This window comes from Balaenoptera borealis, assembly GCF_965194805.1.
Source record: "Balaenoptera borealis genome assembly, chromosome: 14".
Classification (NCBI taxonomy): Eukaryota; Metazoa; Chordata; class Mammalia; order Artiodactyla; family Balaenopteridae; genus Balaenoptera; species Balaenoptera borealis.
In genome coordinates this window covers 73,622,860-73,634,874 of record NC_138875.1, presented here as the reverse complement: position 1 = coordinate 73,634,874, position 12,015 = coordinate 73,622,860, and the positions used below count along the sequence as shown (strand labels likewise).

General features: G+C 55.7%; 1 protein-coding gene across 3 annotated transcripts in view; it reads left to right on the top strand.

Annotated features, from left to right (window-relative positions):
* TRPV4 (transient receptor potential cation channel subfamily V member 4) overlaps positions 1–12,015 on the top strand; it is a 37,082-nt gene that overhangs the window by 375 nt on the left and 24,692 nt on the right. The window contains exon 1 of one of the 3 annotated variants that reach the window (XM_082354453.1): positions 22–109. The exons of the other annotated variants lie outside the window; for them this stretch is intronic. The gene's annotated coding sequence lies outside the window, so the exon portion shown is untranslated. Of the gene's footprint in view, positions 1–21; positions 110–12,015 lie in introns of those variants that run through there. 3 annotated transcript variants of the gene reach the window in all.

Below are 12,015 nucleotides of genomic sequence, written 5' to 3'. Positions count from 1 at the left end.
GACGCGGCGGCGGCGGCGGCGGCGGCCGGCGGGCGGGCGGGAGCTGGGCCGGCTGCCGGGATTCAGGAAGCGCCGCGCTCCCGGCCGCCGGCGCCGAGCCCTCCCGGAGGTGAGTGGGGCCTGGAACTTCGGGGCGGGGACCCTGGGAGGGACGGCCCAGCCGAGGACCTCGCGCGCCCCCGGGCACATCTTGGAAGCTGCGGAGTGGTGGCCTAGAGCGCGGGAGGCGCGGGACCCGCGGGGGGCCCTTGGGCTGGGCACCACCTCTCTGGGCTTCGGTTTTGTTACCTGCGAAGAGGGCGCCAACGTGGGCTCCGGGGATGCAGGCCCAGGTCCCCCAATATCCAAGCCCAGGAAGCAAACACAGAAGGCCCTGCAGCCCACCCCGGAGTCACCTCCTTTTTGGAGGGCTTGGAAGAGGGAGTTGGGGTCCTGAGGTTTGCCCCCCACCTCTGGGAGGGAATTGGGAGCCTGGAACTTCCAAAGGCCACTTCTTTTTTTTTTTTTTTTAAGAAATTCACATTCTTTTATTTATTTATTTATTTATTTATTTATGACTGTGTTGGGTCTTAGTTTCTGTGTGAGGGCTTTCTCCAGTTGTGGCAAGTGGGGACCACTCTTCATCGCGGTGCGCGGGCCTCTCACCATCGCGGCCTCTCTTGTTGCGGAGCACAGGCTCCAGACGCGCAGGCTCAGTAATTGTGGCTCACGGGCCCAGTTGCTCCGCGGCATGTGGGATCTTCCCAGACCAGGGCTCGAACCCGTGTCCCCTGCATTGGCAGGCAGATTCTCAACCACTGCGCCACCAGGGAAGCCCAAGGCCACTTCTTAGTTACTGAGTCCCAGAGAGATGGCTCTTTCCCCGCAAGAGGCAGGAAAATCTTTAACCTCCCCTGCAGCTCTGCCCTGGAGACTCCTGGGAGGTCTCTGAGGACAGGGAGAGACTTCCCACCCTCCCCGCATGGGTGGCCGTTCCAACCACAGGCACCCCTGCCTGGCCCAGCCCCAGCGGGTTTCTCCATCTGTCTTCCCCATTTTGCAGATGAGGAAACTGAGGCTCAGGTCGGGGATGTAGCCAAGTGGAATTTAAACCCAGGGCTGTCCGGCTCCAACGTCCTCCCTGCCTGGTGCCCAGGGGGTGTCTTGGAAGTTACCCAGGAGGGAGTGGGCTTATGGCTGCTGAGTGTCTACAACAAGGGCTTCTGCTGGGAGGGGGGGTAGGGGCGTGATGTCGTGTGTGAGCTTTGATCTGGGACGCTAAGACCCACTGGAGGGTTTAAGCTTTGCCACTTTATCTCTGGGGCGGGGACAGCGGGGTGAAGAGGTGGCCTCTTCTGAGAGGTCAGGTACGAGGGTTGGCCAAGGTCATCTGTGAGGTTAAAAGTGGGGCTTGTGTGGGCCCGAACCCTCACTCTGCCACCCCACTACTGTGTGACCCTGGGCTGCTCCCTCAGCTGCCTGAGGGACAGGGAGCTCATCTGGAAAATGGGGGTTGGCTGAGGGTGACCCCTGGGGCTGGGGTGAGGACAGCGGACGTGTGAGGGGGTCCCACGCCGTGCCTGGAGCCCCAGCTGTTACTATGCTCGTGCTGTTGTTGCCCCAACGTCTTCTTAATGGAAGGGGGTGAGAAAGGTGATTGGCCATTTCCGCATTTCTCTACATCATACTGTTTGAAAAATAGTGGGAACCAGAAAGGCTAGGGGCCCCCTTTCCCACCTTCATTGATCAATCGGAGCGGGGAGGGGCTCCCAAGACAAATGGCAAATGGCGGTCATGGGCCAGTCAGGTTCACGTTTGTGAAAGCAGGGTGGGGTCATTCCGAAGTGGAGTTTTCCGAGGTTTAGGGAACGGGCACCTGAGGAAAAAGCGTGCAAGAGAGCCCCAGTGAAGATGCCTGGGATTCCCCAAGCTAAATCCAGACCAGATGCCTTATATCCGGGCCGGGCCTGTGGACACGCCTCCCACCTCATCAGGTGTGAGCTGAGCCTCAGCCATTTCCTTTGTCCATCGAACCCTCCGGGAAAGCCATCCTGTGCCAGCCCTGGGCTGGGCACTGAGGCACCTCAGACCCAGCCTAGCCCCAGCCCGAGGGGAGTGAACCGAGCGGTCCAAGAGAGCCGCTGAGATGGGAGGAAGGGCTGCCCCTCTCCCACGGCTGCCTCCCTGACCCTGGGGTTGCCCCTCGTGCCAGCTGTGGCTTCCAGCAGGAGCACCCGCACCAGACCTGAGGGCGCCCAGCAAGGGAGCACTGTGCTGGATGCCGGGAAGGGTGTGCTGCCCGTGGGTGGGGGTCAGGGGAGCGCGCTGGGGGCGGCACGGTGACGAGCCAGTGCCCGGGACGGCTTGATCAAGGTGGCGCTTGAGCCTCACCTGGAGGAATAAATGCAGATGTTGGGCAAAAGGGTTTTTTAGGTAAAGACCTGACTTCTACCTGTCACCAGGTGGTAAAACTAGGGTTTGGAGAGCTGAGACATTGTCCCCTTTGTCTGGAGTGTGTGACATGAACAGGAAGGACAGGGGATCAGACAGGCAGGGGCTGGGTCAGACCTAGAAACCCTACAAGTCCAGGCTGGGAGGGACATGCCGGATGTGTGGTCTGGAAAGGTCCGCAGAGTGGGGACCAGGCGGGGAGGCCGGTCCCCAGGCAGGGGAAGTCCTCCAGGCCAGAGGTGTGAGGCCCCAGGTAGGGACTGACAGGGGCGGCTGGAAGGTGTAGGAGGGAGAGAACCACGCAAGCCTTGGCCTCGCTGCACCTGGCACGTGGTGCTCAATAAATCACTGTTGCACGGTTGAGTGACTGAAAACATCGTTTTGAGAGGGCCAGAGTCCTTTGAGGTCCTTCGTGTGTTCCCAGGAGGGAGGGGGCCACGTGGAGCAGGCGGCTGTACCCCTCCCAGGCCCCCGGCCTGCTGTCTGCCTCAGTTTCTCCCATTTGACTCCGGGAAAGACACTCCAGGCCCCTCCCCAATTCATGGGGACCCAGGGACTAGCTCCTCTTCTTGTCACACACACGATCTGGGGAGCCAAGGGAACATTTCATGCCAGCAAGCCCTCTGGAATGCTCTGCGTCACCAAGTTGGGGCGGAATTCACCTGTTAAAGATTAATTCAGATCTCTTGAGATGCTTGTGGTCCTGGGCCCTGCAGCTGCCGCTCTGAACTCTGGGTGCAAGATTCTTTCTGGCTTTAGCCAGGCGTGGGCTGCATTAGTGGTCATTACGATGGTTGCGAACATTTATTGAGCACGTACTGTGTGCCAGGCACTGAGCCCAACACTCAGTACATTTGGATGCAAAGCTAGGATTGTACCCATTTTTGAGAGGGAGGGACTGAGGTCAAGGTGGTGAAGTTGCTTGCCCATCTGGGAAGGGCCGGAGCTGGGATCTGAACTCCATTTATCTGATTCTAAAATCCATGCCCTTAACTTCCAAAGTGGCCTGTCCCCATTTGTCTGGATCTGGGGTCATGGGAAGATAGTCTGCAGTTTAGAGATAAGAACCTGAATTGTTCCGACAGGCCTGGGTTTAAATCCGAGGCCTGCTGCCTTCTCACCAGGGGAGCTCGGGCAAGTCACCTCATCTTTCTGAGCCTCAGTTTCCTCATCTGTCAAATGAGGCTGTCAACCCCCTCTTTGCAAGGACAGTCCAAGGCACACCGATGGGGCTCTGAGCATTATCTTCTTCCTCATCCTGTCCCCCGGCCTGTGCCAGCGTGCATTTTCCTCCAGCTCATCTCTCTGAGAACCCCTCTGTGCCAGGAAAGCAGGTGGAAGGTAGCAGGGGCAGAGCTAGACTTGCATTTGGACAAGGGGTGCTGCCTTTTCAGCTACAAAATATTTACGGGCATTGACTGAGCTCTAGGACCGTCAGAGTTTCCTGCTTTCCTAATGTAATGCTTAAAAACAGGGCCAGAGCCTGGCCAGCTGGTTCAGATCCCAGCTCTCAGTAAGTTCCCTTACTCCTTGGTCCTCAGTTTCCTCATCTGTAAAATAGGATGTTAGTGCCTGCTTCGTGGGGGTGGTTGTGGACAGTCTCCAGAGCAACACGGACTGTTCAATGTGTAACCAGTGTCTATTGCCTGACAGTCACCTTGATGGTGTCACGGCATCACCCCCACTGGAGGTGGGCAGGGCAGGAATACTGAGTCCCATTTTACAGCTGAGGAAACTGAGGCTCAGAGAGAGAAGTAATTTGCCTAGGGATGCCCCGCTGGCTTATGGAAGAGCTGGACCTGAAAGCCAGATCCCAGTGACTCTGGACGCCTTGGGTCCCTGAAAACTCAGTGGGTGGCTCAGCTTCCTTCCTGGAAGGCCACTGGACTCTCCCCTCTTGGAGTCTGACCCACCTCTGTTCACATCCCAGCTCCGCCACTTGCTGCGGTGTTCCTGGGGCTGCCACCCGGGGTTTGCTGGAGGTCAGAGCTCTGCCAGTTGGGGAGATTTGGGTTATTCTGGCTGCCACTCCTGCCCCGGCCTGGACTCCCCCTGCCTTGGGTGCCCTTGGGTCCCCCTGAGCTGTCACCCTGGCCGAGCAGGAATGAGGAAGGGAGGCCAGGCCCTCACTTTCACTGTGACTCTGACTTCCTTCCCACCTCTGAGCCCCTTCCTGGTCATCGGCTTCCCCTTTCTGCTCCGAGCCCTGCCCACTGCAGGCTGTGTGACCTCAAGCAGGTCACCCCACGTCTCTGAACATGTTTCCTCAATCGTGAGGGATGGTCACAGACAGCACACCAGGGGCATAGGAGGCCCTCACAGGTCTGCTCCAGGTGAGGTCAGAGGGTGGGAAAGCCTACGGAAGGAGGTGGTGGCGTGGCGGGGCAGACAGGAGGGCCATTGACCAAACGGGAATACGCTTATTTTTCTTGGGTGGTGAGTAACGGCCGCCCCTCCTGCCCCCGCCCTTGCCTGCCGCCACACAAAGGGCTCCTCAGTCTCACTGGACGCCTGTTTTTCCCTGAGGGTGGAGTGGCCTGGCTTCCACCCGGCTGACCTGGAGGGCTGACCACCTTCTGGGACAGCTCGTCAAGAGTATATATGGGGGGGCTACTTCCAACGTGTGTCCCCGATGGGCTCCACAAGCTCAGGGAGGACCCCGGTGGGCAAGGGGCCAACTGACCTCAGACAGGGACCGGTTTGCCCGGTTCACTCCTGTCCCTGTGTCCCTTGGCAGAGAGGAGGGGCTGAGGAATACCTGTGGACAGAGTGAATGGTAAAGGAAGGAAGGAATGAGTGATTGAACAGATGAATCAGCAAGGCGGGGGCATCAGGAGAACCTGCCTGCTCAGATTCAGACTCGGGTTTGGGCGAGTGTCCTGGCCTCTCTGAGCCTCAGTTTCCTCATCTGCAAAATGGACTCATGATAGCTGCCGCCCTCATGGGGGGACATTGAACCTCGTAGGTCAGAGAACCCAGCATGCAGTAGGTGCTCAATAAATTATGTTAAAGGATGGGAGGGAGCAAGTTAGCTAGCTGGGTAGAGGTTCAGCTGTGGAGATCTGTCTGCCCCGTGGAGAATGACTTAGCTGTTTGTGATTCCTTTCACTTATATCCATGCGTTCATTCATTCGTTTGTTCATTCATTCAGCAAGTATATCTTGGATAGATACTATGTGCCAGGCCCTGTCCTAGGCACTGGGGACTCAGTGGTGACTGGAACAGAAGAGGTCCCTGCCCTCCTGGAGCTTGTGTCCGCGTTCCCATCATTGGGGGCTGCACTTTATGAGGCTCTGACACCCACAATGACCATGCAACCCAGCAGTGGGTGCTGTGATTAGTTCGCTTTTAGAAATGAGGAAACTGAGGCTCAGAGAGCTGAAATAATCTGCCTGGGGTCACACAGCTACTAAGTGGCAAAGCCACAATGGAAACTCCAAGTCTTTTTGTGCCGGCTTGCCCCATGACTTCCAAGGGGCGTGGCATTTAGAAGGATGACCCCAGGGAGAGGGCTTCATAGACCCTGAAGGGATGAACTCAAATGGGCTTAAAAGCAGATGGTTGGAATCCTAGCCACATTCCCTTCCTGTTGAGTTGTGACCTCGGCTGGGTCTCTTGGTCTCGCCGAGCCTCAGTTTGCTCACCTGTGAAATGGGGATGAGAAGTAAACGCGAGAGTGCTCAACACATGATGGGTGTTGGATAAATGTCAGCCCCTCCCCTCCATTCTCCCCAGACGTGGTTTATTCATCTGATAATGGAGACGATGATATCTAACTTCTAGAGTTATTTTTTGGATTAAAAGAGATAGAAGATGCTGTGTGACATGGACCAATGGGAGGGTAGGCACTGCTAATGTGGGATTTCAGGCCTTACTCTCAGCCATAATTCCAAGCAGTTAGCCAGAGACACAGCCTACTGTTGGCATAGGCTGGTGGTGAGGCCGGCTGGGGCAGAGAGAGGATCTCAAACTGGTTTTCTGCTGCCTGGGGCTCCCCTCCCGGCTCCTGCCCGACCCATTCATTCCACGGGTGTCTGCTCTCTTCTCTGACTTGGTCACCTCGGGACTTTTGCATGTGGGTATGAGGTGGAGGGGTGTGTGTAGGTATGGGTGAGTGGGTATCCTGTCTCCTCTGGACCTCAGTCTCCCAGCTAGGAAGTGGGGCCATGATGGAAGAGAGATGGAAACGAGGAGGGGAGAAAACCCTTTCAGAAGACCAGGTCTTTGCGTAGAGTCACAAGTCCTGGGTCACGTCTCCCCAGCTGTAAATTGAGGGAATATTAACAATGAAAAGGCAGCTGCCTTTTGTTAACATTTACTATGTACCAGGCGCTGTCTTAAACTTTTGAATTATCAACTCAATCAATTATCTTCCATTATCATTCAATCCTCACAACAGCCTTTTGGTGTAAGAGCTATCATTTTATTTTTTAATTCAAAGCATGAATGTAGAGTCCAACCAATAACTATAAAGCAAATATGGGTTCACCCCTCCCAGGTGGCAGTAATTGTTTACCCCATTGTACAGATGAGGAAACTGAGGCCCAGAGAGAGATGACTTGCTCCCGGTCGCCCTGCCAGGAAGCGGCAGGTGGGGAAGAGGATATAGGTTGGGTAGTTTCTGAGGCCACAGAATCCTCTCTGGGGGCGCTCTCTGTGGCTGTGACTGTCCTCCAGGAGAGGGGCTGGGCTAGGGAGAAGGGGCCTCCGTCTTCCTAGCTGGATCTGGGTAGCATCATGCTCTGAGCAGGGCTGAGTTAGAGGGTGGAATCCAGGGCTGTGCTCTGATGGAAGGGGGCGAGGCAAGGGAAGAAGGAGCCGGAGCCTCCTGGGACAGGGACTTCATGTCCTTGAGCCCCTGCTATGCGCCAGCCCCTGTGCTGGACCCTTTATGAGCGTCTAACCTCACGCCGTTCCCTTGTTGCACCGAGGAAACTGAAGCTTCGGGAGGGGAAGTGACTTGTCTGAGGTCACCAAGCTGGGAAGTGTTATTGAGATGTAATTCACATGCAACTCACCCTTTCAACTTGTACAATTTAGTGGCTTTGTAGAGTGTTCAGAGTTATGCAGACATCACCACTGTTTAGTTTCAGTGCCTTTTCATCACCCCCAAAATGAACCCCGTACCCATTAGCTGTCACTGTCCCCCCCCGACTCCCCCCAGCCCCTGGCAACCACTCATCTGCTTTCTGTTTCTATGGATGTGCCTATTCTGGACATTTCATGTAAATGGGATCCTATCACATGTGGCCTTCTGTGCTGTTCAGCGTGTGCTCTTAAACCATTTAGCCACACTGCCTCCTGGTGGCTCCCACCCTGGGGCCGGGGACCTTGGAAGCAAATGCGTGCCCGTGAGAGCTCAGAGGGGTATTTGTGTGCACTGTTGGAATCCCTCCGGCCAAGGACTTGCAGAATGACCAAGTAACTGCCGTGGTCACATTGGCCTTGCCCTCTGTGGGGCCCAGTGAGTCACCCCAGCCCTGCCCCGCCTGTGCTCCCTCCTGGGTGGGGGGACCCGACAGGACACTGGGGCTCTGTCAGCCCTGGTCAGGCAGCCACTGTGCAGCAAACAGGAAGCGGGCTGGGCCGAGACCTGCTAGGTAAATACAGGCTGTCTGGGGAAGGTGCCCGGCATGGCGTGATGCCCCCTGTTGCTGCTGCCTGCCAGGGCCTAGGGAGCCTCGGGCAGCCTGGCAGGCAGTGGGTTTTGCCTGGCCAAGGGGCTGAGCTCCCAGTGGCAGCTGCTCTGAGGTGGCTGCCAGAGTCCCAGGCTCTGGGCCCTGCCACTCCGCCCTCCCTGGCTATCATACCTTCCTTGGTCCTCGGTCTGTCTGTTCATCCATCTTCTAATAATGATGATGCAATGATACTGATGATGCTGACAGCAGCCATCGTTTAGTGGGTGTGTGCTCTCTGCTGGGTGCTATCTCATTTAACCCTCTCAACAATCCGGAGATAGGTGCTATGATCATCACCATTTACAGGTGAGGAAACAGAGGCACAGAAAGGCCAGTGACTTGCCCAGGGTCACACAACTGGTGAGTGGGCAGTTTGCCTCTGGGGCCCCTGGTCCCCACCACTCACCCTGAACCACTCTTCTTCCACCCCCATCTTCCACCCTTTTCTTCTCGAGTCTCCTGGTCCTTGTAAAGTATCCACGGAAGGCATAGGTCTTGGAGCCACATGGATCCTAGACCCGCTTCTGCCTCTAAGGAGCTGGGCAACCCTGTAAGAGTGACTCCACCTCTCTGAGCCTCAGTTTCCTCACCTCGAAGGTGGGGGGTTGGACAGAGCGGGTGTTTTCTCTCGGCACCAGCAAACCTTGGGACCCATCCTCATCCTCCTCCCCACCTCCCCATCCGCCCACCCACTCACCCATCTTTTCTTCCTTCCTACCTTTCTTCTCTGACGCCTCAGGCTGCACCGTTCCTCAGTGCCCCCTGCTCTTTCCCAGCTCCATACCCTTGACCTTGCTGTCTCCTCTGCTCTTGTATCCCATTCCATTTGTCAAGCCCTCCTCCTTGCAGCCTCTCCCTGTGCCTGTCAAGTTTAGTGCTGCTTCCTCCCGCCTTCCTCCTTCCAGAACTTCAAAGGACCTTGCCTTGCAGTGTAAGAATTTACTGATGCCTCGGCACGATGCTGAATGCTGGGGAGACAGCAGACACAAAATAGTCCCTCCTTCATGGAACTCAAAATTCTAGAGGAGAAGGGAGAAGATGAGTAAAAGAATGATATAAGTAAAGGTCAAAGTCTAATCATGAGAAGCGCTATAAAGAGGGGCACAATTTGCTCTAAGAGTGAACACAAGGGAGCCAGTTTAGACTGGGGGCGGCCAGGAGGGCTTTTCAGAGGAAGTGCTGGTTGAGATGACACTCAAAGAAAGGGTTAGTGGAGGAAGTGCATCCCAGGCAGAGGGGACAGCCCAGGCAAAGGCCTGGAGGGGGAAAGCCATCTGCCTTCCTGCCTAGACTGTGAATTCCCTGAGCTTCCACTCCTGTTTGCCCTGCAAGCAGGTGGCACTCAGCAGATGGAGTGCACTGATCCCAGCTCCCTGGAATTCCTCCCCCTGGGGTGGAGCAGCCCCTGCATGCCTAAACTTGCCCCCAGATTTAAGCAGCTTTCCTTGGTCACGGAGTCAGGAGGATGGGATTTGACATTACGTGCCAGGGTTTCCATGAGATCAGGCAAAGCCACGGGGTAACGGTGAGGATGGGTCCCTTCTTCTACCCTCTGCGTGGGGACAGGGGGATGGAGCAAGAGACTTCCACCCCACCCCTGCCGAATCCGGGATTCTCAGAAGGCACCTGCCATTCACGTAGTCTTGCGGTTTACTGTTTACCGAGGGCTTACTCTGTGCCAGGTGCTTGACTCAATTCATATAATCCTCACGATGACCCAGTTAAGTTCCTCAAGGAAAGGTGAGGCAAGCGAGCCTCGGAGAGGCTAAGTAACTCTCTCAAGCTCATCCAGCTGATGAGCGGTGAGTCTGGGAGCCAACCCCCTGATCTGTCTGACATCAAAATGCAAGTTCTTTCCATGCCCCCTTAGCTCCTACCAGGTGCCCCCTCCTTAGGGGGGAGGAATTGTGGGTTTGGCTGCTCTGACTGAGTCCGCAGGGCCATCAGAGCAGAATGCATGACCTTCAGCCATGTTTCTGGAGAGCCTGGAGTCTGACCCAGGCAGAGAGGACGGCTTGGGGACCCTGGCTCAGCACTGTATCTCCTCACCCCACCTGGGACCCCTGCACCCCTGAACTCGGCCACTCCCGAGCCCTTCTGATCTAACCAGCTCTTACCACCAGACATGCCTCAGCTTCTTGCTTTGTCTAGCTGTTTCTTCTGTTTTCCCACCAGGTCAGCCCCAGCAGGGCAGGAGTTCTTTGTCTTGCTCACGTCTGTGTCCCCAAGACCTGGCACACAATAGGTGCTCAATACACATTTGTTGAGTAAATACATAGGTGAATGGTTTCCAGTCCTGCTCCTTGATGCTGAAAACAAAAACATTTGAAATCTGTTGTGTTAAATGAACACAGCGGTCACACAGTGTGTGGGGATGTCCACGCTCTGCATAAATGTCCTTCGCTGAGCCCCAGACATGCTCCTGGTGCCAGCTGGGTGCTACCCGCTGCAGAGGCATTCCCAGGGGCTCACAGCAGGCACGCCCGCGTGTGCCTGATCACATGGGGAGAGACAGGAAGAAACCGACACGATATTTACACACAGAGGAGATGAAGGAGGACTCAGCCTCTCTCCTGCCCTGTACCCCTCCTTCCCTCTAAATCTGGCATGGGTTTGGAATGTGTAATAACAGCCTACAGGGCAAATTAGAACCGGGAGTGAACTCTATCCCCAACCACAGAGAACAGGGCAGTGTTTGGGGAGGGGATGGCCACAGAGCAGGCTGTGTGTGTGTGTGTGTGTGTTTGTGTGTGTGCACGCATGTGCGTGTACACGTGTATATGTGTGTGGATGTGCACGGTGGTGTCTGTACACACTTGGGTTGTGTGGTGTGGAAGGAGTCCAAGGTTCGGAGTCCAGAGGCCTTCGTCAAGGCCATTCACTCTCTGTGTGGCAACTCAGAGTCAGTTTCCTCAGCTGTAAAATGGGAGCAGTAGCCCAGCTTTGCTCACCAGGCTCTGGCCGATTAACCAAGGGAGAGGCTGGGAGGGCTTGGTGAATGTTAGCCTGGGCCGTGAATGCCAGGCTGTAGTACTACCACCTGTGTGTGCCCGGCAGGTTGGGTGGCGAGGAGGACAGGTAAACTGGGACCGTATCATAATGACGATGATGATTAAAGTATTTGTCAAGTGCTTATTAGGTGCCCAAGAGACACCTGACTTGCCCATTACAGCAGCCCTAGGGGATAGAAGCTGTTTTGCAACCCTCATTTTATAGGTAGGGAAACCAAGGCTCAGAGAGATTAGCATGAGCTGTTAGTAATAACCCTTACCTCCCAGGGCTGTTGTGCACCTTGAACAAGATATTCTAAGGGTCTGGTGTGGCGCCTGGCTCCCAGGCCATGCCTTCAACTGAGGGGTTAGGGTAGCCCAGGCTCCGCAGCCAACTGCCAGGATTTGAATCCTGGTTCCGTTGCTAACCTGCTGGGTGGCCTCAGGCAAGTCACTTAACCTCTCTGAGCCCCAGTTTCCTTATCTGTGAAAGGGGAATTATAGCAGTACCTACCTCCAGGGCAGGATTTCTCAACCTCAGCACTATTGACTTTTTGGGCTGGGTCGTTCCTTGTGGTGGGGACTGTCCTGTGCATTGTAGGATGTCTGGCACTATCCCTGGCCTTGACCCACTAGATGCCAGTAGCCCTCTCTCCTCTGCGCAGTGTGACAACCAAACATGTCTTCAGACGTTGCCGAGTGTCCCTGGGGAGCAGAAGGGCCCCCGGCTGAGAACTGCTGGTCTAAGTTTGCAGTGAGGACCGGATGAGAGTGCGTGTATGAAGCACTTGGGCTCTTCAGAGCCACATGATCACGATGATGATGGGAGTTTAGTTCAAAATTACTACTTCACCGTAATTAATATGCTCATATTGATCTCTGTGTGTCTTGTCAAGGCTACGAGCAGTGTGTGAGTG